The sequence below is a fragment of the Pristiophorus japonicus genome, unplaced genomic scaffold (genome assembly GCF_044704955.1).
Source record: "Pristiophorus japonicus isolate sPriJap1 unplaced genomic scaffold, sPriJap1.hap1 HAP1_SCAFFOLD_70, whole genome shotgun sequence".
In the NCBI taxonomy this organism is placed as follows: domain Eukaryota; kingdom Metazoa; phylum Chordata; class Chondrichthyes; family Pristiophoridae; genus Pristiophorus; species Pristiophorus japonicus.
Genome location: NW_027254613.1, coordinates 1656614 through 1679334, shown reverse-complemented (window position 1 = coordinate 1679334; position 22721 = coordinate 1656614). Strand labels below are relative to the sequence as shown.

General features: G+C 46.3%; 2 non-coding genes across 2 annotated transcripts; both read right to left on the bottom strand.

The window, feature by feature from the left end:
- Positions 1 to 14285: 14285 nt before the first annotated feature.
- trnav-uac (transfer RNA valine (anticodon UAC)) lies at positions 14286 to 14357 on the bottom strand. Its single transcript has one exon. It is a non-coding gene; the product is annotated as a tRNA-Val (tRNA).
- A 6034-nt stretch (positions 14358 to 20391) lies between these two features.
- On the bottom strand, positions 20392 to 20464 carry trnav-cac (transfer RNA valine (anticodon CAC)). The gene has a single exon. It is a non-coding gene; the product is annotated as a tRNA-Val (tRNA).
- Positions 20465 to 22721: the final 2257 nt, after the last annotated feature.

Here is a 22721-nt window from a genome sequence, read left to right as displayed (position 1 = left end):
TTCGGACCAACGCACGTTTTTATCACTCATTGCAGCCAGGCGCCTGTTGGCTCTGCCCCAGATGTTAAAACTTGCTGTTGAAGAACTGACAGGGTCTTCTTCAATGGTGGACCAGGCTCGAGGGGCCGAATGGCAAACTCTGGCTCCTAATCCGTATGTGTTTATGTTTACGTCTTTATGCGGAGCTCCTTCAGGGTGAACGAGCCAAAGGAGGACAGCGGAAAAGTTACAAGGACACCCTCAAAGCCTCCCTGGTAAAGTGCAACATCACCACTGACACCTGGGAGACCCTGGCCGCAGACAGCCCGAGCTGGAGAAAGTCCATCCGGGAGGGCGTTGAGCTCTTTGAGGCTCGATGCAACGATAATGAAGAGACCAAGCGCAGGCAGCGGAAGGAGCACGCGGCACATCAGTCCCAACGACCCCTTCCCTCGACGTATGTCTGTCCCACCTGTAACAGGATCTGTGGCTCTCATATCGGACTGTTCAGCCATCAAAGGATTCACTTTGGGAGTGGAAGCAAGTCCTCCTCGATCCCGAGGGACTGCCTCTGATGGTGTCGATGATTTGCGTGTGAGGCGAACGTGTTAACCGCGACACTGCGGAAACATCTCCACTTTCAGCACCAGATTACCAGAATAAAACCCAATGTGAACGGGAGAAAATTTCCTCATATGCTCAGACCAAAATATATCATATGACAATAGAATTTTATGAATTGATAAATGATGTTTAAATCAATGCTTCTATTTTTTTTACACAGTAGATGCACAAAGATGTGTAAAAGAGATGAACTATTTTTTTTATAAGGTTTTGAATTAAAAGTACAATTTCCCTGACCGGGAATCGAATCCGGGTCGCAGCCGTGAGAAAGGAGCTCCGTAACACAGGACTCTGTGCTCTACGGGCTGTTCCCAAGGGCACACACCGAGACAGACATCACCTGCTGCTGGAGGGCCATCAACTCAGTCAAAGATGCTCTTTGGTCTTGCCGAAACTTGCTGGTCTTCCAGAGCAAGGAGATGTCCACCTCTGCGTGTTGCAGACTGGCGCAATCCAATATCCAGCATTACGTGCTGAGGGACGCACTTAAAAGTGGTGCAGTTGCCGAAAAGGCAGGGTGGGGAAGGGCCACAGTTTAAAGCCCTTCTGACACGGTAAACCCCGAGCCAGGAATCAATATAAAACTCCCCTCGGGCCGTACTTGTAACTTCTTTATTGTGTACATGGAGCACCATGATCTGTAAACACATCTGTAGTGCCATGTACAATGTAAGGTCTGTTTCTTGATGCACGTTGAAAAAAAGTGTAAATGTATCGTTACCCATTCCATGTACTGTACAGTGACACGTGTGATGTAATTTGTTGAATGTACTACAAGGTATCCCGTATTGTACCGAATTGTACTGGAACTGAAAAGCAAGGGAATATATCGACAGGAACTGCCGTCAGAACCCAAATGTAGTGTATGGGATTACTGACCGCAGCTAAATGTACTGAACTGCTTTTGAATGTACTGTACAAATTTTTATATGAATAAAGTATTTTTTTAAAGAAAAAAATATTCTCTGCCTGACACCGGGGAAACAGTGAGACAGACCTTGGAGCAAGGGTCTGGTTATTGCCAAACAGCAAAAGAAATATTAATTCTGGAAGAACAATATCCGAACGAACAGTGACCCCGACGTGATTTAAACACGTAACCTTCGGATCTAAAGTCAGACACACTACCGTTGCACCATGAGACCTACATAGCGTGCTGGAGATGTTCCTCTATATGAAGGTTCTGTAATACAAGGGTCTTTAAAATCTCCGTCCATTCCCACCACGTATCACAAGCAGCACTCACCTGACAGGCACCGTATGGTTTCTTCTTAAAGTTTTCTCTTGCTTTCACGGGAAACCATCATTAATTAACCCCTCACCTTCTTTTGCACAATCAAACAAATGCTAACTCAGGAACAGTCCGTACTTCAATCATTTGTCCTGTGCTTTGCATCTTAACTCGAAAAGCATATCTCATTTTAGTCACTGTGTGAAAGCTTTCTGGTTCAAAATCTTGATTGCCGATTACACCACGAATCTGGGGCAACTTTTTTCAAATTTAACAGCACCGGTTATTCCTACCATGCACACAAAATACAATCAGTAGTGAAGATAAAATCCCAACATGCGCATTTTCAGATTCAACGCAGTAGCATTTCAAATAATGTGAAAGAATTTTACACTGGAAAGATTTGCAAGTGTTGCTTGTATTTGTGTCTTTAATTCAACTTTGTGGCGTCTGACTCCCGTTCATGCCACTGCTGAATAAGAAAGGAGGGTTTGACATTGACCAGACTGCACTGCCCCTGATATTTGTGAGCTCATCCTTTATATTCAGTGGTTTCTCGCTCTTTGATGGGCTGCAGTGTAGCGGATATCACGTTGGCCTCACATTGAGTAATGTTGAGAGGGAAGACTCATCAGGGGAGGGCAGCAGCAGCCACGTTCATGGCACCGTGGCTGGCTCTGCTACACAGGAGGGCAGGAAAAAGAGTGGGACAGCGATAGTGATAGGGGATTCGATTGTAAGGGGAATAGATAGGCGTTTCTGAGGCCGCAACCGAGACTCCAGAGGGTATGTTGCCTCCCTGGTGCAAGGGTCAAGGATGTCTCGGAACGGGTGCAGGACATTCTGAAAATGGAGGGTGAACAGCCAGTTGTAGTGGTGCACATTGGTACAAAACATTTAGGTAAAAAAAGGGATGAGGTCCTACGAGATGAATTTAAGGAGCTAGGAGCTAAATTAAAAAGTAGGACCTCAAAAGTAGTAATCTCGTGATTGCTACCAGTGCCACGTGTTATTCAGAGTAGGAATTACAGGATAGCTCAGATGAATACGTGGCTTGAGCAGTGGTGCAGCAGGGAGGGATTCAAATTCCTGGGGCATTGGAACCGGTTCTGGGGGAGCTGGGACCAGTACAAACCAGACGGGCTGCACCTGGGCAGGTCCGGAACCAATGTCCTAGGGGGAGTGTTTGCTAGTGCTGTTGGGGAGGAGTTAAACTAATATGGCATGGGGATGGGAAGCAATGCAGGGAGACAGAGGGAAACAAAATGGAGACAGAAACAAAAGACAGAAAGGAGATGAGTATAACTGGAGGGCAGAGAAACCCAAGTCAAAAACCAAAAAGGGCAACTGTGCAGCAAAATTCTAAAGGGTCAAAGTGTAATAAAAAGGCAAGCCTGAAAGCTCGGGGCCTCAATGCGAGGAGTGTTCAGAACGCAGGAGAGAGCTCTGAGCTAGTTAGAGTGGGTGAGAGCACAGATAAACAGGACCTCAAGAAAGAATGCAAAAGGCAGGAGGCAACAGAGCAGAGTAGCACTGGGGTAAGTATAAACCACAAGGTGATAGGAAGGGACAATATGTATGAATATAAAGGGGCTGCAGGAGGGGTCAATACAAAAAATCATGGTTTAAAAACTAGTATTAAACGATCTACCTAAACGCACGCAGCATTCAAAATAAAGTAAATGAGTTGACGGCACAAATCATGACAAATGGGTATGATTTTGTGGCCATTACAGAAACGTGGTTGCAGGGTGGTGAAGACTGGGAATTAAACATACAGGGGTAGCTGACAATTCGGAAAAATAGACAAGAAGGGAAAGGAGGTGGGGTAGCTCTGTTAATAAAGGATGATATTAGGGCAGTTGTGAGAGATGATATTGGCTCTAATGAATACAATTTTGAAACATTGTGGGTGGAGATTACAGATAATAAAGGGAAAAAGTCACTGGTGGGCGTAGTTTATAGGCCCCCAATTAATAACTTGACGGTGGGGTGGGCAATAATCAAGGGAATAATGGAGACATGTGAAAAAGGAACGGCAGTAATCATGGGGGATTTTAACCTACATATTGATTGGTCAAATCAAATCGCACGGGGTAGCCTGGAGGAGTAATTCATAGAATGCATACGGGATTGTTTCTTAGAACAATATGTTACAGAACCGACAAGGGAGCAAGCTATCTTAGATCTGGTCCTGTGCAATGAGACAGGAATAATAAACGATCTCCTAGTAAAAGATCCTCTCGGAATGAGTGATCACAGTATGGTTGAATTTGTAATATAGATTGAGGGTGAGGAAGTAGTGTCACAAACGAGCGTACTGTGCTCAAACAAAGGGGACTACATTGGGATGAGGGCAGAGTTGGCTAAAGTAGTTGGGAACACAGACTAAACGGTGGCACAATTGAGGAACAGCAGAGGACTTTTAAGGAGCTCTTTCACAATGCACAACAAAAATATATTCCAGTGAAAAAGAAGGGCAGTAAGAGAAGGGATAACCTGCCGTGGATAACCAAGGAAATAAAGGAGAGTATCAAATTAAAAACCAATGCGTATAAGGTGGCCAAGTTTAGTGGGAAACTAGAAGATTGGGAAAATTTTAAACGACAGCAAACAATGACTAAGAAAGCAATAAAGAAAGGAAAGATAGATTACTAAATTAAACTTGTGCAAAACTTAAAAACAGATAGTAAAAGCGTTTACCCATATATAAAACGGCAAAGAGTGACTAAAGTAAATGTTGGTCTCTCAGAAGATGAGAAGGGGGATTTAAAAATGGGAAATGTGGAAATGGCTGAGATCTTAAACAATTATTTTGCTTTGGAAGACACAAAAACCATGCCAGAAATTGCTGGTTACAGGAATGTGGGAAGGGAGGACCTTGAGACAATCACTATCACTAGGCGGGTAGTGCTGGACAGGGTAATGGGACTCAAGGTAGACAAGTTCCCTGGTCCGGATGAAATGCATCCCAGGTTTTTAAAAGAGATGGCGGAAGTTATAGCAGATGCATTGGCTATAATCTTCCAAAATTCTCTGGACTCTGGGGAGGTACCAGCGGATCGGAAAGCAGCTAATGTAACGCCTCTGTTTAAAAAAGGGAGCAGAAAAAAGGCAGGTAACTATAGGCCGGTTAGTTTAACATCTCTCGTGGGGAAAATGTTTGAAACTATCATTAAGGAAGAAATAGCGGGACATCTAGATAGGCTTAGTGCAATCGAGCAGTCACAGCATGGATTCATGAAGGGGAAATCATGTTGAACTAATTTACTGGAATTCTTTGAGGATATAACGAGCATGGTGGATAGAGCTATACCGATGGATGTGGTGTATTTAGATTTCCAAAAGGCATTCGATAAGGTACTACACAAAAGGTTACTTTCGAAGATAGAGGTACGCGGAGTCAGAGGATATGTATTAGCATGGATCGAGAATTGGCTGGCGAACAGAAAGCAGAGAGTCGGGATAAATGGGTGCTTTTCAGGTTGGAAATCGGTGGTTAGTGGTGTGCCACAGGGATCGGTGCTGGGACCTCAACTGTTTGCAATATACATAGATGACCTGGAAGAGGGGACAGAGTGTAGTGTAACAAAATTTGCAGATGACACGAAGATTAGTGGGAAAGCGGGTTGTGCAGAGGACACATAGAGGCTGCAAAGAAATTAGGATAGGTTAAGCGAATGGGATAAGGTTTTGCAGCTGGAATACAATGTCGGAAAGTGTGAGGTCATCCACCTTGGGAAAAAATACAGTAAAAGGGAATATTATTTGAATAGGGAGAAATTACAACATGCTGCGGTGCAGAGGGACCTGGGGGTCCTTGTGCATGAATCCCAAAACGTTAGTTTGCTGGTGCAGCAGGTAATCAGCAAGGTGAATGGAATGTTCGCTTTCATTGCGAGAGGGATGGAGTACAAAAGCAGGGAGGTCCTGCTGCAACTGTACAGTGTATTCGTGAGGCCGCACCTGGAGTACAGCGTGCAGTTTTGGTCACCTGACTTAAGGAATGATATACTGGCTTTGGAGGGGATACAGAGATGATTCACTCGGCTGATTCAGCAGATGAGGGGATTACCTTATGATGATAGATTGAGGAGACTGGGTCTTTACTCGGTGGAGTCAGAAGGATGAGGGGTGATCTCATAGAAACATTTAAAATAATGAAAGGGATAGACAAGATAGAGGCAGAGAGGTTGTTTCCACTGGCAGGGGAGACTAGAACTAGGAGGCACAGCCTCAAAATACGGGGGAGTCAATTTAAAACCGAGTTGAGAAGGAATTTCTTCTCCCAGAGGGTTGTGAATCTGTGGAATTATCTGCCCAAGGAAGCAGTTGAGGCGAATTCATTGAATGTATTCAAGTCACAGATGGATAGATATTTAACCACTAAGGGAATTAAGGGTTACGGGGAGCGGGCGGGTACGTGGAGCTGAGTCCACGGCCAGATCAGCCATGATCTTGTTGAATGGTGGAGCAGGCTCGAGGGGCTAGATGGCCTACTCCTGTTCCTAATTCTTATGTTTCTTATGTTTCTTATGGAGTAGGCGTCGACTAAAACCAAAAACATTTTTGTAAGGACCTGCGTAGTCCTCATGGATGCGTGCCCAAGGCTTGTTGGGCCAGGACCAGGGGCTAAGGGGGGCTTCCCTGGGCGCATTACGCAGTTGGGCAAACGTGTTGCACCTGCGAACACAAAGTTCCAGATCTGCGTCTATCCCTGGACAACAAATGTGTGACTTGGCAATTGCCTTCCTCATGACAATGCCCGGGTGCTCATTGTGGAGTTCTCTGATGAACAGCTCTCTGCCCATGTGGTTTTTACGCGGTTTCCCCACAGTAGGCAATCGGCCTGAATCGAGAGTTCATCCCTGCGCCTGTGGAATAGTTTAACTTCCTCAGGGCATGCCCTGTACGTGGCTGCCCAGTCCCCATTCAGGACACATTTATTGACCAGAGACAATAGCGGGTCTCTATTTGTCCAGACTTTAATCTGACGGGCTGTCACGGGTGAGCCTTCGCTTTCGAAAGCTTCAACAGCCATGACCATCTCAGCACCATGCTCGGTAGCCCCCTCAGTGGTGGCTAGTGGGAGCCTGCTGAGTGCATCGGCGCAGTTTTCGGTGCCCGGTCTGTGCCGAATTGTGTAGTGATAGGCGGCTAACGTGAGTGCCCACCTCTGTATGCGGGCCGATGCGTTTGCATTTATGGCCTTGTTGTCGGACAAAAGGGACGTTAGGGGTTTGTGATCTCTCTCCAGCTCAAATTTCCTGCCAAACAGGTTCTGATCCATTTTCTTAACCGCATGTACACATGCGAGCGCCTCATTTTCTACCATCCCATAGCCCCTTTCTGCCTGGGACAGACTTCTGGAGACCTAAGCTACCGGCTGTAACTGACCCTTGGCAGTGACATGCTGCAACACACACCCGACACCATAGGACGACGCATCGCACGTTAACACAAGTTTCTTACATGGGTCATATAGCGTTAACAGAGTGTTGCAACATAAAAAATTGCGTGCTCTATTAAAGCCCTTTCCTGGCTGTCCCCCCAGACACATGCGCGACCTTTGCGTAGGAGCATGTGTAGCGGCTCTCGCAGCATGCTCAATTTGGAAGAAAGTTAACAAAATAGTTCAGGAGCCCCAGGAACGCACGCAGCTCCGTCGTGTTACGGGATCTGGGTGCTCTCTGGATCGCTTCCGTTTTGGAGGCAGTAGGGCTGATCCCATCTGCTGCTACCCTGCTCCCCAGGAATTCTACCTCTGGAGCTTGGAAGACGCACTTCGCATTTTCCAGTCGCAGCCCTATCCGGTACAGTCTGCGTAGCACCTCCTACAGATTGTGGAGGTTTTCTTCAGTATCGTAACCCGTGATGAAGATGTCCTGAAAAACCACCATCCCTGGAATCGACTTGAGGAGGCTTTCCATATTTCATTGGAAGATCGTGGCAACCGAGCGAATCCCGAACGGACATCTGTTGTACTCAAACAACCCCTTGTGTGTCGTGACGGTGGTCAGCTTCTTCGACTCACTCGCCAGCTCCTGGGTCATGTAAGCTGAGGACAGGTCTAATTTTGAAAAAAGTTTGCCACCGGATATAGTCGCAAAGAGGTCCTCCGCTATCAGTAGCGGGTACTGGTCTTGGAGTGACACCCAATTGATGCTGGCCTTGTAATTACCACATATACTGACCGACCCATCCGCCTTGAGCACCGGCACAATCGGGCTCGCTCAGTCACTGAATTCGACTGGCGATATGATGCCTTCCCTTAGCAGGCAGTCCAATTCGCCTTCTATCTTTTCCCGCATCACGTACGGCTCCGCCCTGGTCTTGTGGTGTACTGGCCTGGCGTCCGTGTTTATGTGAATCACTACCTTGGCCCTCATGAAAGTGCCAATGCCGTGTTGAAATAATGAGTCAAATTTGTCCAGGATCTGTGAGCATGATACTCGCTCCACAGAGGAAATTGCATTGACATCGTCCCATTTCCAGTTCATGACAGCAAGCCAACTTTGTGGGTCACGACTACCATGGCGCTGCCTAGCACCGGAATGATGTCATTTGTGTATGTTCGCAGCTGTGCGTCAATCGGCAATAATTTTAATTTTGGCCTCCTGTCCTTGGACGCCCACAACCTTTTGAGCTATTTGATACCCATCAGGGACTGGCTGGCCCACGTGTCTATCGCCACTGATACTGGGATGCCATTGAGGAGCACTTTCATCATTATCGGTGGCGTCCTTGTGTATGAACTGTATACATGCTGCACATGAACTCGCTGAACTTTAGCTTCCAGCGATTTTCCCCAGTGTCCATTTCTGCAATCTCTGCAGGTATTTTGCTCATCTCTGCAAACTCCGGCTGAGTGTGTGCATGCACGACTCCAACATGAGCTGCTGTTGGAAACAAAATGTCTCTTGCCAGTCGATCGTTACTGACTGCCCCGTGATTATCCTTGAGTGCACCATTAACAGGTGTTGATGGCCCCATTACTGGCCGCATTGTCCCTTGCAATGACGTGAATCGCCGTTCAGCTTACCATTGTCTCTGTCGAACTCCCCCTCTGGGTTCGGCTACATATTGGGGCATGCCTGACTGCCCTTGGCTGCCTGGAGAAGTGTGTGATGCTTTAACAATGTTGAATCTCTGTCCCAACCATTGCTTAACACAGTACCTCTCGTCAGTTCTGCTCGTGGCCATGCTCGCGTGGTTTAAATCCCAGTTTCTCGTCGCCATTGATACGTCCTTACTATACAGTGTAAATGCACACGATGCCCATGCTTCAGAGAAGGTCAGTCTGTGACCTGTCCTTTATTCCTTAGCACTCAAGTGATGGAAGTGGGTGGAGCTTCCCCTTTTACACCTGAAGATCCAGGTTAGGATTGTCTCCCACAAGTTCACCACCTAGTGGTCAATGATCTCGCAGTGTACAACTTAGGTCAGATTATACATGGGTCACAATGCTGGTTGAATACATGACAGTCTCGGCCTCACTCCCTCTGGAGCTGGGGACGAGCGATTAGTCGATGGGTTGTTTTCGGCTTCAATCTGCTGTTGTCAAGCGAGGCGGAGATGTAGGATCCTTTAATAATCTCTCACAACTCAACTGAAAGCAGCCGGAACGTGCAGCTTTGAGAGGGGCTTTCTGCACCGTCAGGGCTGGAAACGGGAGGGAGTGAGAGACACTGTTTCGAGTTTGAGTGTGTACAGAACTGTACAGAGAAATCAGCCAGTGTAACAGGGCTGTGAGACACTATATTTTTGTTCATGGTATAGTATTGGCAGTCCCTCGTATCGATAATGACTTGTTTCCACACGAAAAAGGGATGAGTTTACAGGTGTTTCGATGAGGGATCTGACAATCTAGGTCCCGAACTACATCCTGAAGGGTGGAAGATGCTTGTGGGTGGATTGTTTTAATGTGGGGTGACCGTTGCACACCAGCCACCACACGGGGGCGAGGTCTTGGTTCATGGGCGAGGTCTTGGTTCAGTGGCAAGGATTACCCAAGACGACCATAGACCAAGCTCTGTTGCATGGACCTAGTATGTACACATGCGCCGACTATCCATAGATCGCAGTGTGGGCTGGCCCGTGCTGTCCCTGGTCCCTCGCCTCTCCTGAGCACCGTTCACGACGCTCCTGGGCCCCGATCTCTCACCGCTCCTCCGCTCCGATCAAAAATGGAGCAGTCAGAAACAGGACATCAATTAGCCTCTCTTATCTTGGAGACATCAAATATCAACACTGTTATTTGAAATATCAAAATATTAAACTCCAGCCTAGTTGAAGGGTTATTACCATCAGCAGAAACAAACACCAACTTTGTTAATATTGAACCATTAATGTCAATTATTCCATTTTTTCTAATATTTAATTGAACAATGTTCAAAATGTTTCCACCCGGTTTCAAACCAGGAACTTTTCGCGTGTTTGGCGAACGTGATAACCACTACACTGCAGAAACACTGCGATTGACATGGGGCTAGGAAGATAACCAGAGCTTTAACCTACACAGCTGGCCGATACTTCAGGAGCTGGTTTAACGAGAATAGAATAATGGTGCTCCATTTAGGAAGGCTGTGAGTGTAGCAGGAATTGATCTCGTGTTTCCCAGACTTTACACATAGGAACAAGAGCGAGTGGTTAGGATCTGGGATGCACGGCCTGAAAGGGCGGTGGAGACAGACTGAATCTTATCTCTTAGATGGGAGTTGGATAAGTGTCTGAAGGAAAAACAATTGCTGGGCTCCGGGGAAAGGGCGGGGGAGTGGGACTCGCTGAGAGTCGGTACGGTCTCGACTGGCCGAATGGCCTTCCGTGCTATAACCATACCATGATTCGATAAGTTAGTGGCACATTTCATAGTGTGGGTGGGAGCACAACATTGCAAAGGGACATGGATTGAGTCGGCAAAAGTAGAGGCATCTGATTCAGGAGATTCGCGGGGCACGGAAATTCGGGAGTTTAATGAATTTGAAAGGAACATTTTTGTTTTGTGAAGTTTCGGTCAGAGAAATGTTTGGGAAAGGAATTTTTTGCAGAAAGGGATGCAGCATTTAACCTTCTGCCTTAACACTTCTTTCTGGGTGTCAGGTCACATTTCGTTTCAATGTTATTCTTCCAGAATTGCTATAAGAACATAAGAATTAGGAACAGGAGTGGGCCATCTAGCCCTTCGAGCCTGCTCCAACTTCCCCAACATCGGGAACAATCTACCCGCATCGAACCAGTCCTGTGCCATCAGAATCTTGTATGTTTCGATGAGATCCCCTCTCATCCTTCCAAACTCCAATGTATAAAGGCCCAGTTGATCTAGTCTCTCCTCATATGTCAGTCCAGTCATCCCGGGAATCAGTGTGGTGAACCTTCGCAGCACTCCCTCAATAGCAAGAACGTCCTTCCTCAGATTAGGAGACCAAAATTGAAAACAATATTCCAGGTGAGGCCTCACCAAGGCCCTGTACAACGCTAGTAAGACCTCCCTGCTCCTATGCTCAAATCCCCTAGCTATGAAGGCCAAAATACCATTTACCTTTTTCCTGCCTGCTGTACCTGTAAGCCAACTTTCAGTGACTGATGAACCATGACTCCCAGGTCTCGTTGCACCTCCCTTTTCCTAATCTGCCACCATGCATAAAATATTCTGTCTTCACATTTTTGCCCTCAAAGTGGATAACCTTATATTTATCCACATTATACTGCATCTGCCATGAATTTGCCCACTCACCTAACAAGTCTAAGTGACCCTGCAGTCTCTTAGCGTCCCTCTCACAGCTCACACCGTCACCCAGTTTAGTGTCATCTGCAAACATGCAGATATTACACTCAATTCCTTCATCCACATCATTGATGTACATTGTAAAGAGGTGGGGTCCCAGCACTGAGCCCTGCGGCAATCCACTAGTCACTGCCTGCTATTTTAAAAAGGACCCTTTATTCCCGACTCTCTGCTTCCTGTATGCCAACCAGATCTCGATCCACGTCAGTCTATTACCCCCTATACCATGTGCTTTGATTTTGCACACCAATCTCTTGTGTGGACCCTTGTCAAAAGCCTTTTGAAAGTCCAAATACACCATATCCACTGGTTCTCCCTTGTCCACTCTGCTAGTTACATCCTCAAAAATTCCAGAAGATTTGTCAAGCATAAATCCATCCCTTTCATAAATCCATGCTGACTTGGACCGATCCTGTCACTGCTTTCCAAATGCGCTGCTGTTTCATCTTTAATAATTGATTCCAACATTTCCCCATGACTGATGTCAGGCTAACCGGTCTATAATTACTCGCTTTCTCTCTCCCTCCCTTCTTAAAAAGTGGTTTTACATTAGCTAACCTGCAGTCCATAGGAACTGATCCCGAGTCAATCGACTGTTGGAAAATGATCACCAATGCATCCACCATTTCTAGGTCGACTTCCTTAAGTACTCTTGGATGTAGACTATCAGGCCCCAGGGATGTATCATCCTTCAATCCCATCAATGTCTCACCTCATAAGGATATACTTCAGTTCCTCCTTCTCACTAGACCCTCGGTCCCCTCGTACTTTTGGAAGGTTATTCGTGTCTTCCTGTGTGAAGACGGAACTGAAGTATTTGTTCAATTGGTCTTCGATTTCTTTGTTCCCCATTATAAATTCACCTGAATCCGACTGCAAGGGACCTACAGTTGTCTTCACTAATCTTTTACTCTTCATATTTACAGAATTTTTGCAGTCAGTTTGTATGTTACAAGCAAGCTTCTTCTCATAATCCATTTTCCCCCTCCTAATGAAACCCTTAGTCCTCCTCCATTGAATTCTAAATTTCTTCCAGTCCACAGGTTTGTTCCTTTTTCTTGCCAATTTATCTGTCTCTTCCTTGGTTTTAACACTATCCTTAATTTCCCTTGTTAGCCACGGTTCAGCAACGTTCTCTGTTCTATTTTTACTCCAGACAGGGATGTGCAATTGCTGAAGTCACCCGTGTGATCTTTAAATATTTGCCATTGCCTATCCACCGTCAACCCTTGAAGTATCCTTGGCCAGTCTATTCTAGCCAATTCACACCTCATACCGTCAAAATTACCTTTCCTTAAGTTCAGGACCCAAGTTTCCGAATTAACTGTGACACTCTCCATCTTAATGAAGAATTCTACCATATTATGTTACTCTTCCCCAAGGGGTCTCGCACAACAAGATTGCTAATTAGTCCCTTCTCATTACACATCACCCAGCAAAGGGTGGCCAGCTCCCTTCTTGGTTGAGAAAACCATCCATAACACACTCCATGAAATCCTCCTCCACCACATTACTGCCATGTGGTTAGCCCAATCACTGTGTAGATTAAAGTCACCCATGATAACTGCTGCACCACCACTGCACACTTCCCTTCTTTCTTGTTTGATGCTGTTACCAACCTTACGACTACTTCCCAGTGAGACAAACATTGCAGCAAGTGTCTGGTTATTGTGAAACAGCAATTGCTAAAAGAACAGTGACCCCGACATGATTTGAACACGCAACCCTTTAACCCAAGGTCAGGCACACTACCGTTGCACCACAAGGTCTACGCAGTAGTTAAGTGATGTTTGTCTATATGACGGTTCTGCAATACAAGGGGCTTTAAAATCCTCGCCCATTCCCACCAAGTATCACAAGCAGCGCTCACCTGACTATCACCGGATGGTTTGTTCGAAAACATTTCTCTTGCTTTCACAGGAAAGCATCATTAATTAACACCTCACCTTCTTTTACACATTCAAATAAATGCTAACTCGGACACTCCATACTTCAATCATTTGTGCAGTGCTTTGCATCTTAACTCGAAAACCATATCCCATTTTACTCACTGTATTTTAGATTTCTGGTTCAAACTCTTCATTGCCGATGACACCACGAATCTGGGGCAACTTTTATCAAATTTAACAGCACCGGTTATTCCTACCGTGCACACAAAATACAATCAGTAGTGAAGATAAAATCCCACTATGCATATTTTCAGATTCAACGCAGTAGGATTTCAAATAAAGTGAAAGAATTTTACACTGAAAAGATTTGGAAGTGTTCCTTGTATTTGTGTCTTTAATTAAAATTTGTGACGTCTGACTCCCGTTCATGCCACTGCTGAATAAGAAAGGAGGGTTTGACATTGACCAGACTGCACTGCCCCTGATATTTGTGAGCTAATCCTTTCTCTTCAGTGGTTTCTCGCCCTTTGATGGGCTGCATTGCAGCGGATATCACGTTGGCCTCACAAGGTCCTCGGTGGATCCGTTTTCTCTCACTCAAATTTATCTATTTATTAAAGTGAAATAAAAAGCAATTAAGGAATAAGGGAGCCCTTTTGCCAGGAGAATATATAGCAAATAAAAACAGCAAATGCTGGAAATCTCAGCAGGTCAGGCAGCATTTGCAGGGAGACGAAACTCGCCTCCGATTGTTCATCCACAGCAAGTTTAAACATAATGTTTCCACCCAGGATCGAACCAGGGACCTTTGCGTGTAAAGCAAACGTGATAACCACTGCACTACAGAAACCTCTGGTACAGCCGCCCCAACAGAGGGGAGCTGACCAGTGAGCTCCCTCTGTGCTGATCGGGAATGTGTTGGCTCACCTTCAACAACTTCTGTCCCACACTGAAAGTTCTCAATCCTTCTCCTCCGCTGCCTTTTACAGAAATGTCACGGATCACCCAGCCACCGTGTTCACTTCCACAGACTCACAGTGGGGCCGCAGAGGCTCCTACCATCTCCCCGCGATCAGCTAACTCAACCAGTTTACAAAATTAAACCCCAAACATGTGCCCGGCAAAGGGCAGGGGAAGCCAGATAGTATGTAAGCTCAGTCTATCACAGAAAGTATTGGTATTCATGGTGATTACAGCAATTATTAATCGTCTCACAGACCTCAATTATTTTTATGCGATGAATTGATCGAGGATGGAAACCAGGTTAGTGCGCCAGGTCTTAACCCCTTGACCACCAGAGAACAGATACGATACATGTCAATATATTTATATATATTTATATATGAACCTGAATGTCAATGGCTAGCTACCTAGACCTCGTGGTGCCCACGGTAGTGTGTCTAAACTTGAGTGAGAGAAATTGTTCCACAGTGACACCTGTCATGTGTTCTACATTGTTACTGCTTGTACTATTACAAGGTGTGCACCAGAGGGCACTGCAGTGGGAGACTTTTAGCTTACCTGTGCAGGTGTGCCTGGCCTAGTGTAAAATGCAGGCCACCAGGTGTGATCCTCACTCTGTGGTTATCAATAAAGGACACATTGTCTCGTAGAGTCATCATCAGAGCATCTGAAGGTATAACAATTGGCGACGAGATTCCAGATCTTCTCACGAAAATGGCTAACCTTGGTACGTTGCAGCATTTTGCTGATGGTGATGATTGGGAAGCCTTTGTGGAGAGGCTTGTCCATTTCTTCACAGCAAACGACCTGGCTGGTGACGACCCGGCCACACTGGCTGATAAGTACAGAGCTATCCTGCGAACCAGTTGTGGGCCCACGGTCTGTGGCCTCGTCAGGGACTTGCTGGCACCAATGAAGACAACGACCAAGGCGTACGAGGAGCTTGTAATACTGATCCAAGAACAACTCAAGCCCAAAGAGAGCATCCTCACAGCCAGACAGCGGCTTTATACACAACGACGGCCCGAAGGCCAGGAGATCACGAAATATGCTGCAGACCTCAGGAGGCATTCGGCACCGTGGGATTTTGGTGCCCACCTCACTGAAGCACTGCGGGATATCTTTGTCATCGGAATCGGCAACGAGGGCCTTCTTCATAAGCTACTGTCAGCAGATACCACAGTCACACTGCAGAAGGCCATCTCCATGAGCCAAGCATTCATGACCTCGACCTGTGGCTCTAGGCAGATGACTCATCCTCAGGACTCAAACCCGGCAAGTACTGTGCACAGAGTGGTGCCATTTAGAGGCTGGACTCCAGAACGTGAACCTTCTCAGGGGAGAGAGAACATGCCCCCGAGTCCCTTAACTCAATGTCCATGGTCAGATCAGCCATGACCTTATTGAATGGCAGAGCAGGATCGAGGGGCCGAATGGCCGACTCCTGTTCCTATTTCTTATGTTCTTTTGTTAATCATTTAAGGAGCTTGAATCATTGATGAAGTTTTCTCCCCTATCTGACATTACACACTCTGTATTTCGGAGACTGGTTTAAAATGTTCAGTGCTCATGCGACAAGGAACCTGGGGCGAATTTTGTTCAATTTATTTCACAGCAAAAGTAGTCTCCAAAATAATGTTTCTACACGGGTTCAAACCGGGGACATTTCACGTGTGGTTCTCCAAAGTGGTGAAGGTTGTGCTCGAGTTTAAAATGGTGCATTCGATCCACTTTGAAAATGCATCTACTACTACGAGGAACATTTTGCCCATGAATGGGCCCGCATAATCTATGTGCACCCGCGACCACGGTTTGGTAGGCCAGGGCCAGGGGCTCAGTGGAGCCTCCCTGGGGGCATTGCTGAGCTGGGCACAAATAGTGCACCTTCGGACGCAGAGCTCCAAGTCCGCGTCAATACCACGCCACCAGACATGGGATCTGGCTATGGCCTTCATGAGAACGATCCCCGGGTGCTCGCGGTGGAGCTACCGGACAAATGCCTCTCTGCCTCGCAGAGGCATGACTACTCGGCTGCCCCACATCAGGCAGTCTGCTTGTAGTGATAGCTCATGCATGCTCCTGTGAAAGGGTTTTAATTGCTCGGGGCAGGCATCACGAGCATCTGCCCAGTCACCAGTTAGGACACATCTTTTTTATAAGGATAACGTGGGGTTGCTGGCCGTCCAGGCTCTGATTTGGTGAGCTGTTAGGAGTGAACCTGTGGACTCAAAGGCATTGATTGCCATGACTATCTCACAGTCCTGTTCGTCAGACCCTTCCGTGGTCGCCAGGGGTAGCATGCTGAGCGCGTCTGCACAGTTGTCTGTGGCTGGTCTGTGCCTTATGGTATAGTCGTAGGACGCCAGCAGGATTGCCCACCATTGAATTCGCGCCGAGGCGTTGCCATTTATTGCCTTACAGAAACTTCTGGTACAACAGCCCCAACTGAGGGGAGCTGACCAGTGAGCTCCCTCTGTGCTGATCGGGAATGTGTTGGCTCACCTTCAACAACTTCTGTCCCACACTGAGGGCCCAATTTCGGGTGGAGTTGCTCCTAGTTTTTTGGAGCAATTAGTTTACTTTGGAGAATGTTAGAAATTGCAATTCTCGGATATTAGTTTGCTCCAGTTCTACTGAGTTAGTTGAGGTTGGCTTCAGGTAAGGTATTTTTTTTCAAAAAGGGGCGTGTCCATCCAATCAGGCCTGTTTTGCAAGTTTCGGCAGTGAAAACGTAATACAAACTAACGTCGGTTGGAGTAAGTGCCCACTTTTGTAAGTTCAGAACAACCTTACCTAGAGGTAAGCTCAGTGCAGGCACAGCCAGAGAGGGGGTGGGAATTAAACACAAAATGACTGAAGCATTAAACACATCACTTAAAATGTCCAAAAATCTATTTTGATGATATCTTGCCTTGTATCTGCTGAATGAGGATAGTTGCTTCTCTTTTTATAAATAAACAAGTGTAACCTGACGGCTGAGGCAGGCACATTCCGGCTGCTTTCAGATGAGCTGTGAGGGATTATTTAAGGGTACGACGGCCCTGTAGCCCCCCACACCAGGATATCCTCTCCCCCGGGGTTTTCCTCAGCTTGTGCTCGGTGTACGGGGAGCTTTGGCCCGGGTCCGAGGTAGCTTGCAACCCAGGGATGGACAATAACCCTCTGAGCTCTGGAACTGGGAAGAGCGAATAACTAATGAGTTGTTTGTGGGTTTGAAATGCGGCTTAGATCTGTTGGTATTAACCGAGGCAGGGGCTGTGAGACATTGCATTGTTTTCAGGTTTAATCACAGCAATATCCGCAGTCAGGAGCTGAAACGGACGAAGAGCTGAAAAAACACAAGACAAAAGCTTAAGAAATGTCAGCAATTGTGGTAAACTCTTTAATGTATTTCCTGCTGGTTCAGTGGTGCGGCGCTCACAGAGGGAGCCCGGATTCAGAAAGTAACTGTTTCATTCAAAATCTTTAAAATAATGACATGCAACGAATTAAACTGTGTGTCGGGGGATGGGGATGGGTGAAGATTATTTGTTTTATTCCCCATTCATTAACCGACAGCGTTGTTTTGTAGAATTGTTACTGAGGGTCAGTGGAAACTTCAATAACTGAACTTTAATCATTCAAGGATTTTGAATCATTGATGAAGGTTTCTCCCTTATCTGACTTTACACACTCTGCATTTAGGAGACTGGTTTAAAATGTTCAGTGCTCATGCGACAAGGAACCTGGGGCGACTTTTGTTCAATTTATTTCACAGCAAAAGTAGTCTCCAAAATAATGTTTCTACACGGGTTCAAACCGGGGACATTTCACGTGTGGTTCTCCAAAGTGGTGGAGGTTATGCTCGAGTTTAAAATGGTGCATTCGATCCACTTTGAAAATGCATCTACTACTACGAGGAACATTTTGCCCATGAATGGGCCCGCATAATCTATGTGCACCCGCGACCACGGTTTGGTAGGCCAGGGCCAGGGGCTCAGTGGAGCCTCCCTGGGGGCATTGCTGAGCTGGGCACAAATAGTGCACCTTCGGACGCAGAGCTCCAAGTCCGCGTCAATACCACGCCACCAGACATGGGATCTGGCTATGGCCTTCATGAGAACGATCCCCGGGTGCTCGCGGTGGAGCTACCGGACAAATGCCTCTCTGCCTCGCAGAGGCATGACTACTCGGCTGCCCCACATCAGGCAGTCTGCTTGTAGTGATAGCTCATGCATGCTCCTGTGAAAGGGTTTTAATTGCTCGGGGCAGGCATCCCGAGCATCTGCCCAGTCACCAGTTAGGACACATCTTTTTTATAAGGATAACGTGGGGTTGCTGGCCGTCCAGGCTCTGATTTGGTGAGCTGTTAGGAGTGAACCTGTGGACTCAAAGGCATTGATTGCCATGACTATCTCACAGTCCTGTTCGTCAGACCCTTCCGTGGTCGCCAGGGGTAGCATGCTGAGCGCGTCTGCACAGTTGTCTGTGGCTGGTCTGTGCCTTATGGTATAGTCGTAGGACGCCAGCAGGATTGCCCACCATTGAATTCGCGCCGAGGCGTTGCCATTTATTGCCTTACAGAAACTTCTGGTACAACAGCCCCAACTGAGGGGAGCTGACCAGTGAGCTCCCTCTGTGCTGATCGGGAATGTGTTGGCTCACCTTCAACAACTTCTGTCCCACACTGAGGGCCCAATTTCGGGTGGAGTTGCTCCTAGTTTTTTGGAGCAATTAGTTTACTTTGGAGAATGTTAGAAATTGCAATTCTCGGATATTAGTTTGCTCCAGTTCTACTGAGTTAGTTGAGGTTGGCTTCAGGTAAGGTATTTTTTTTCAAAAAGGGGCGTGTCCATCCAATCAGGCCTGTTTTGCAAGTTTCGGCAGTGAAAACGTAATACAAACTAACGTCGGTTGGAGTAAGTGCCCACTTTTGTAAGTTCAGAACAACCTTACCTAGAGGTAAGCTCAGTGCAGGCACAGCCAGAGAGGGGGTGGGAATTAAACACAAAAATGACTGAAGCATTAAACACATCACTTAAAATGTCCAAAAACCTCTTTTGATGATATCTTGCCTTATATCTGCTGAATGAGGATAGTTGCTTCTCTTTTTATAAATAAACAGGTGTAACCTCACGGCTGAGGCAGGCACATTCCGGCTGCTTTCAGATGAGCTGTGAGGGATTATTTAAGGGTACGACGGCCCTGTAGCCCCCCACACCAGGATATCCTCTCCCCCGGGGTTTTCCTCAGCTTGTGCTCGGTGTACGGGGAGCTTTGGCCCGGGTCCGAGGTAGCTTGCAACCCAGGGATGGACAATAACCCTCTGAGCTCTGGAACTGGGAAGAGCGAATAACTAATGAGTTGTTTGTGGGTTTGAAATGCGGCTTAGATCTGTTGGTATTAACCGAGGCAGGGGCTGTGAGACATTGCATTGTATTCAGGTTTAATCACAGCAATATCCGCAGTCAGGAGCTGAAACGGACGAAGAGCTGAAAAAACACAAGACAAAAGCTTAAGAAATGTCAGCAATTGTGGTAAACTCTTTAATGTATTTCCTGCTGGTTCAGTGGTGCGGCGCTCACAGAGGGAGCCCGGATTCAGAAAGTAACTGTTTCATTCAAAATCTTTAAAATAATGACTTGCAACGAATTAAACTGTGTGTCGGGGGATGGGGATGGGTGAAGATTATTTGTTTTATTCCCCATTCATTAACCGACAGCGTTGTTTTGTAGAATCGTTACTGAGGGTCAGTGGAAACTTCAATAACGGAACTTTAATCATTCAAGGATTTTGAATCATTGATGAAGGTTTCTCCCTTATCTGACTTTACACACTCTGCATTTAGGATACTGGTTTAAAATGTTCAGTGCTCATGCGACAAGGAACCTGGGGCGACTTTTGTTCAATTTATTTCACAGCAAAAATAGTCTCGAAAACAATGTTTCTGCCCGGGCTCGAACCGGGGACCTTTCGCGTGTGAGGCGAACGTGATAACCGCTACACTACAGAAACGCTGCGGTTCAGGTAATCTCAGGAATATAACCAGAGCTTTAACCTACACATCTGGCCGATACTTCAGGAGCTTGTTTTACGAGAATAGAATGACGCTGCTATATTTAGGAAGGCTGTGAGTGTGGCAGGAATTGATCTCGTGTTTCCCAGACTTTACACATAGGAATAGGAGATGGCCATTTAGCAGGGCGTGGTTAGGATCTGGAATGCACGGCTTGAAAGGGCGGTGGAGGAAGATTCAACCTTATCTTTCAGACGGGAGTTGTATAAGTGTCTGAAGGAAAAACAATTGCAGGGCTACGGGGGAAGGGCGGGGAAGTTGGACTCTCTGAGAGTCGGCACGGGCTCGATTGCCGAATGGCCTTCCGTGCTGTCACCATTCCATGATTCGATAAGTTAGTGGCACATTTCATAGTGTGGGTGGGAGCACAACATTGCACAACATTGAGTCGGCAAAACTAGAGGCATCTGATTCAGGAGATTCGCGGGGTGCGGAAATTCAGGTGTTTATTGACTTTGAAAGGAACATTTTTGCTTTGTGCCGTTTCGGACATTGAAATATCTGTGAAAGGAATTTTTTGCAGAAAGGGATGCAGCATTTAACCTTCTGCCTTAACACTTCTTTCAGGATGTCTGCTCACATTTCGTTTCGATGTTATTCTTCCAGAATTGCTATTTTCTTTGGTGTTTCACAATAACCGGACCCTTGCTCTAAAGTCAGTCTCACTGTTTCCCCAGTCTCCTGTTGATGTTATAAGCAATGAACATTTTGACCCAGACCCCGAAAGCACAGTGTGTAAAATGTTTTTTGGTTTCAGAGTTCACTTGCAGAGCACAGAAGAAATGATTCAATTATGGAGTTCCTTCAGTTAGCATTTCCTTAATTGTGCAAAAGAAGATTGTGGGTTAATTAATGATGATTTTCCATGAAACCATCATAAAATTAAAAGAAATGCAATCGCCCAACATGGGGCTCAAACCCAGGACCTTGTAATTAAAAGTCTCATGTTCTACCGACTGAGCACGCCGGGCTTCTGGCTAATGTTAGATTTTATCGCTCATTGCAGCCAGGCGCCTGTTGGCCACCCGCAGCCTGGATACAGTAACGTCCCAACAGCTCATTGACTGTCGGAGTGGGACTGTGCGGTGCTTCAGAAGACAGGTCGAAAAACCAAATTCACTGATTCCGTCCCGTGTGCTCCTCCGATCAAGAATAGCAACACATTAATCATGGTTCAATAATGGTTACACCTGAGCTCCACAGTTGTGCAGTAGTTGGCTCGTTGGTCTAGGGGTATGGTTCTCGCTTTGGGGTTGTTACTTGAAGTTAGCGAAAGGTCCCGGGTTCAAATCCTGGACGAGCCCTCAATTTACCCACGAATTTTGAACTTGCATCGAATTTTTTCAAAGAAGGACTTGCATTTCGACAGCACCTTTTCGGAACTCATGACGCCCCAAAGCGCTTTACAGCCGTTGAGTGATGTTTGAAGTGTTGGAGTGTGGGGAAAGATGTGCCCGAATCAACCCACACGAACTGCAACTCTTTGCGAAGGAGTTCGGTGCAAAGAATCAGGTATCTCAGCGAATTGGCCTTTCTGTGAATGAGTTCTGCTTGTACCTGCATTCAAGCTTGAAACAGCAACTGGGCTTCATTTCACGGGAGCAGCGTGTAGCGGATAGTGAGTAGGTGACCAGGTTGATGTGCGCCGCTTTCAATCTTTGAAATTTCACCAAACAAAGATACGGTGAATCCAACTGTCCCTGTCAAGCGACAGATTGAAAGGATCGGTGCTCCAAACAGAGCTGGAACAGTGCAGTAATATGGTCCGCAACATTAAATGTCAGAGCTTTTAAACTGACAATAATAAAACATACACTTAACAACAGGACTTACACCCAAACCTTGAGAATGTTCGCCGAAGAACTCAAACACGTTACAGTTCCCAGCTCGGTGTACAAATTGATCAAAAATTAATCGGATTCTAAACTATCTGTTCCAAATGCCACATTTTATATCTTTTCCTTACCCCTGCTCCGTGACAATTTAAATTTTTAATAGTATTACCTAACACAACTGCCCAACTTCTGATGGAAGGTCATTAACCTGAAACGTTAACTCTGTTTCTCTCTCCACAGATGCTGCCTGACCTGCTCAGTGTTACCAGCATTTACTCTTTTTATTCTCCTAACTTATAATCAGAAAATCACTTCCCTTGTCATCTAATTACACTCCTTCCTGATATGTAGCCTTGTCCTA